The sequence below is a fragment of the Zeus faber genome, assembly GCF_960531495.2.
Source record: "Zeus faber genome assembly, chromosome: 6".
Lineage (NCBI taxonomy): Eukaryota > Metazoa > Chordata > Actinopteri > Zeiformes > Zeidae > Zeus > Zeus faber.
In genome coordinates, this window is record NC_137201.1 from 16,838,367 (window position 1) to 16,844,965 (window position 6,599).

A 6,599-nucleotide genomic window follows, 5' to 3' on the forward strand; every position below is an offset into this window, starting at 1 on the left:
CGTGTGTGTTTTGTGTGGTTTTGCTGTGCCAGGATGTTTGTGTGTGTGCGTGTGTGTATCCTTTCTGAAGGATTCGTGAGAAACGAGGCTAAGGACAGTGCAAGGAGAGACGGGGAGTGGAGTGGTCTTTGTTAGTTTTGGCTGATACCCAAGAGCGGCTCCAGAGAATCCCTCACGTCTGGGTTCCCAGCATGTGGTGTTAATTCCTGTGCTCACTTATCTGTAATTCCTATAGCTTAACTGCCACATCTGATGTACAGTATGTGTGTGTACTGTATGTACATGGACACACACGTACATATTAAACCAAAAATACCTTCACACAGTAAATAATACAGTACATTCTCTCAATGTGTTGATTTCTCAAACAGTGCACTTCACACACAAACATAAACATACATATATTTAAGCTAAAGCATGCTTTCAGGGGAGAGGCAAAGCACCAGAGGACATGTGAAAGCAAATGACAAGTGAATCAATAACCAATTATTTTATGATGGATTGTACAGTATAGTGGAAGCTATTGAAATAACACAACTGCTATTTTTTCAAGATTCTTCAGCATTTGGTCATTAAGTCATACTGTGCGTTGGATTTATGGGTATGTTTGTGCTCAATAAAGATATCCATAAACATTATTTATGGATTGTGCTATTTAAATGTGTGAGTGATCAAAATGGCCAGAGCGCCATTAAATAAAGTTGAGACGCTCGTCTCAGCAGATTAGAAACGATGAAAAGGGAATGTAAGGACTCTGTGTCTGTGTCTGTGTGTGTGTGTCTGTTTGCATGTACATGTGCATTCATGCTTAAAAACACTAATATCCAGCAGACCCTGAGGAGGAGAGAGAGAGAGAGAGAGAGAGAGAGAGAGAGAGAGAGAGAGAGAGAGAGAGAGAGAGAGAGAGAGAGAGAGAGATTTGGGATTGGGCTGAAGGAGCACAGGGCCTCGGCTCTGCAGACAGGTGGACAGGTAGAGACAGAAGGCTCTTTGTCCATGTCTTTAATCAGCCGGGCAGGTGTTCTGACTTCACCTCCACTCTATTTCTCTCCTCATTTCGCTATATTACCCTACCCTGCTCCCGATCTGTTCCAGTCAATTCCAATATGATTAGTTTTTCCTTTTCTTTTTTAATTGTAGAGGCTAAAGCACTCCAGAAGTAACAGAGTCGGTAGATTCTATTTCTACGTGGATAGTACATGTGTCGTGGACTCTCATGGACTTGAGATTCAATCTGACAGTTCATTGCACTGGTGGAAGAAGTACGCAGACCTTTTGCTAGAGGAAAAAGTACAAATACCCTGACACAAAATGACTCTTGTAACAGTGAAAGTACTACCATGACATTTCTACTTAAGTAAAAGTGTATAACTTCTTGCTCTTAAATGTACTTACTGTATTAAAAATAAAGGTGTGATATGCAGTGCCCTGATATAGCTAGTAGAGTCTATAATATGACTTAAAGTGCTGCTTGAGTTCTCCAAAAAATGATAGTAAAAGAAATATAAGCCTATATGTTGTGTAATAGTAATTTATAAATATATACAAATAGAAATATAAATACTTATTTAAAAGTGTTCGAATGTAGCACAGTAAGAAAGTACAGATACTTAATTTGAAATGTAGTGGCGTAAAAGTCAGACAGTCTTCAAAACTGAATATACTTAAGTAAGTACAGATAGCTGAAAAATTTAACAAAGTACTTACTCATTGGTACATTCTAACCTTGTATCCGTGAAACTGAATTCCTTGGAATTGAAATACAACAGAAAAAGAACCAGGGAACCAATAAAATAGAGTAAATAGAAATGAAGACGGCAATAAAGTGAATTATTGGGGAACTGGTGAGTTGAGTGCTGCGAGATATAGTTGTAGATAGATTCAATATATCCTAGTTGTAGGCTGGCCGTTCTGCTGGCCAGGGCTCGGCTTGATAAATCTGTCAGCAATGTGGCCGGGCAGCGCAGATCCACATTACTGCAGGGCTTGACTCCGCTGCTGCCCAGCTGGCCCCTGGACCGGCTCCAAAACCTCATGCTATATGCTGGAGCGGCTCCAAGCCACCATTCTGCCCCTGTCCCCTCTCCACCCCCCTCCCCTCCTCCCGCCCCACCCCCATCCACCCGCAGCCGGACATCCTCCTGGCACTGTGCCACAGTCCCACTCCTTCCCCTCTCCCAACCTGCTGTGCGCAGCACCGGCCTCGATGCTCTGCAAAACGTAAAGTTGTTAAAGTTGTGCTGGAAAGGCGGTGCAGCATCGCACCAACCAGCACAAGGATCCTTTAGTTGCCTGATAAATGTACTAATGGTGATAATGATAGTAGTAGTAATAATGATAGTACCGCTAATAATAATGATATATAATTATAGCTGCAAAGAAAAATACTTTAACTGAATGTTCAGTGTTTTGGAGAGGAGGGGGCCAGAGGAATGGATCAATTATTTCCCTGAGATTGCCGGACTTGGGCAAGCTTTATCATGCCCCAAACCGTTTATCTAGTCCTTTATCTCATTAAAGCACATGTGCATTGCCGATGTCCATGTGCAAAATATAATCCAGATTTATAATCCAAAGAGGCAGTGCATGGGTCCAAATGTCCATGTGCAAAAAAGATCCAAAGAATGTCTATTGGGTCTCACCATCATTGCAAAGTTCTATTAACTGCTCCTTTTCTGTTCCCAACCTGTTCTGTCTGGTAGTGTTACACCCACCCCTAACCTGTGATGATTTTATCTTTATTGATGCAAGATGCAGACCAATGGGGGGAACTTTCAGGAGTTTTTACTCTGCGGGTCATTACGCCGAATTTAAACCTTGGACTCTCTAACTATACTTCTTTTTCTGGAGTGCACTAAAACCCCAAACAGCTGACCACCGCTCCCTCCTGCATGGCCCTGACACCAATTCCCAAGGTACCACGGGAGCGTGGCTGAGTGACTGCGGCCCTAACTTTGGGATTTGTTGGTTCGCGGTCCGTCACACTCTTGTTTAACCCGCGGTGGAGGTTCTGGGCCTTTCTAGTGTCCAAGTGGCCACAAGGCCGCTCGGCGGTCCAGTTTATTGTGTTGTGTTGATTTGCAGACCTTGGGGCTGACAGTGGGGTATTTCAAGACAATGCCATTGTCTGCCTGGCCGGTGCATTCCCTCTTTCTATCCACAAGCTATCCTTCAGCGGAGATACTGTATATGTTGCAATTTCGATTTTATCCCTCACCCTTATCCTATGAGGAGTAAAAAAGACAACTCTGGTATTTTTCAACCTGTTGCTTAACCTCATTGGAGTCAACCCAAGTAATTTGCATCAAAATCATTTGAATTGATCCAGCTGACCGGGACAATCGCGGTCGGCCAAAGAACGTGGTCACAAGGGCCCCATAACACGGCAGTCGGTTCAATCACTCTGGTAGATTCCCGATAATGAAATAATGAGCTTAGGTTAAAAAATACCTGAAATGAAGCTGCAGTTTTCACATCAGACATTATCGGTGTTGGGCATTATCCGTGTTGGGTGTGAGTGGATACTTCTCACTCAGGGTGTCACGATTCTCCAAATCCACAATTCAATTTGACTTTCGATTTTATGGTAACGATTCCATTCTCGATTTAAACATACTGTATGCATTTTTTTTCAGCACTGACTGCTATGCCATTGTTAAGATCCTTTGACACATATTTCCCGATGAATTACAGGTAATAGTGAGTTTCACTATTCACACATGCAGCTACATTCAGACACATTTCCGTCCGCCACCTTTTTACACATGGCGGGGGGATGGTAGCTCAGGAGGTAGAGCTGGTGGTCTAGTGATCTAAAGGTTGCTGGTTCGATCCCAGGCTCCTCCTCCTAGCATGCTGTAGTGTCCTTGAGCAAGACACTTAACCCCTCATTGCTCCTGATGGCTGCGTCCGTCGGTGTTTGAACAATTGTAAGTCGCTTTGGATAAAAGCGTCTGCTAAATGACTGAATGTAAATGTAATGTAATGTACACATGTCATGATGATGCCGGAATAGATGGGGCAAGGGATAGTCCAGCATAAGTCACCCGGTGCGGTCCCGGTCCGCACCCACTGCACCGGAGGGCAACAGACGGAGCAGCAGCGCACGCAGCTCCTTCACTTGCCCGGACAAAGTTATGTTTGTGGACGTAGCACGCAAATAAAAATAAATATGCCTATAAATAAATCCTCAAATAAATACACAAGGCAATGAATATATAAATAAATGTAAATATAAATATATGAATGAGTAAATATATGCCCAACCTACCGGGCGGAGGTGGTGGTGGACCTTTGCCCCACGCGCCGTCCGAGGTGGGATCTTTTATTGCCCCGCGGGATTTCATGAGACCCTCCGAATCTTATGCCAAGTTGCCATTTTCAAGCGCACAAAGTGAGAAAGTTATTTTTTACATTTTATTTAGAACGTTTTGTGGAGGGGCCCGCAACCCCTAGCGTACATTGCATTTGTATACCAGCGGATCTTAACCGCCCCAATATGACGACCATTTTGGACAATAGTACCCCGATAACAATTTTTGATTTTGAATTTGAATCGTGACACCCCTACTTCTCACCCCAGGCTCGTTTGCCGAGGTAAAATGGGAAGTGGGGGAGTTATAATGAAGCACAAAAATGTGTTAATGTTAATGTTAACATGAGGTGCACCAATCGTCAGTCAGATATCTCAGATTCTGTGCTGGTCAAATTTACACGCCCGACACTGAGCTCATGTACTCGTAAAAATTCTCCGATACTCAAACCCGATACCAATGTAATGTAACATATTTGCGAGCGAAAGAAAGAAAATGTCGGCTGTTGGAGGTACTTCAAGGTAAACAAAAAAGATTAGATCAGTTATTTATCTATCGCTGTCACTACAGCGTAGCATCTGCTCTGGTTCCTAGTGCATGAGCTCCGCTTGTGAGGAAAGGTTCGACTCTTTTTTTGAGACTCGGTTGTTGACGAGTCACTGAGTAAAATGAATCCGTGGCCGTTCTGCCTGCCACACGCCCTCCAAGTGGCGTTTTCAGGGCCCTCCGGCACAGAGACACAGACGACGATGTGTTGTGGACACCAGTTAATTGTAGAGTGGAGGCTAGGTGGAATTAGCCAGGAGCAGATCGAACATCTCATGACAGCGCTCCTATCCTGAGTGTGTGTGTGGATAGGGGTTTTAACCTGCTGCTCGTTAGCCTGACCAATGAGCAACTGGTATGCAGCCACCCTGACCCAATCACCTAGATCCAGGTCAGGTGTGGCTGCCAACCCCCCCCCCCCCCCCCCCCAACCGCCAAGCAGAGAACAAAAATGACAAAAGAATGTTTAAAGCAGACTCTGACACAGCGTTCCAATACCTTAAATAATTGGAACACTGGACTGTGAAACCACGTTTCCATACCTTCAACCAACAAACAACGAAAAATTAACTGGTCCCCTTCCCGAGGACCAGGTTCCCCGGAGCAGCACGGTTGACCGGCTTCCTTCCCCCAGGGCGACGACAGACTGCCCCCTCCTCCCTTTCGGAGCGTGGGGCCTCAGGCTGCTGTGCTGGCTGGTGCAGGCGTGGCAGGCTGTTGCAGGGGCTGCTCGGAGGGGTGGCCTGGCTGCTGGGCTGCTTATTAGTTTATTGATAGTTTATTGTGGAGAGGAGGCTCGGTGGAATAAGCTAGAAGCAGATGGAACATGTCATGGCAGGGCTCCTATCCTGAGTGTGTGTGAGGATGGGGGTTTCAACCTGCTGCTCGTTAGTCCAACCAATGAGCAACTGGTATGCAGCCACCCTGACTCAATCGCCTAGATCCAGGTCAGGTGTGGCTGCTCAAACCATCCCATCCCCACACCACACCACGGAGTCGTTCTATTTGATTCAGTTGGTTTAATGCACAGTGAGCGAAGGAGGACTTCCAGTGAACGAGAGTAAGAAGAGTCGGCCGTTTATTTTATTAAAACATTTTTTTTAATGATTGCAGTTTATTTTAGAATGGCAAGTACCCTATAAATATAATAAAAAGGTATATTTGCACTTAAAAGTGAAAGAGACTTTCATTTGAAGTTGGACCGGACATTTCCATGTGGGTTATATGTTGTGTCCTACTAAAACTCAGTCAGAGTTACAGGTTGAATTATACTGAAACCTATTGACAGTCTCATATTCTATTTCATTGGAACTCTGGGACGGTTTCATTTTCTTTTATTGTTCCATGGTGAATAATGAACAACAATAAACACAGTGTCAAAATCAGCAATCTCACTATTGTGGTAACTTAAAATTGCAGTGGAAGTCAGTATGTGCAGCTGTCCTAAAACCTGAGAGTGATCACATCACGCAATGTCTCTGTCATCGACGTACAGCAGATCGGAAATAGGAATCGGCAGGTCAGACTTTAAAAAAAATTTGAAATGGGAATCGGCCAAGACCATTGCAATCGGTGCATCTCTAGTTGGTAACCGTGTTCAGTAACTTTACAAGATGATGCATTTCAAGGGGTATATCCAAATGAGATTAATAAGTATACTGTATATAGGTTGCCGTAGTAGCTTGCATACGATGATTAGCCTCATAACGAGACGACTACGGTGTGAATAACTGATGGAGT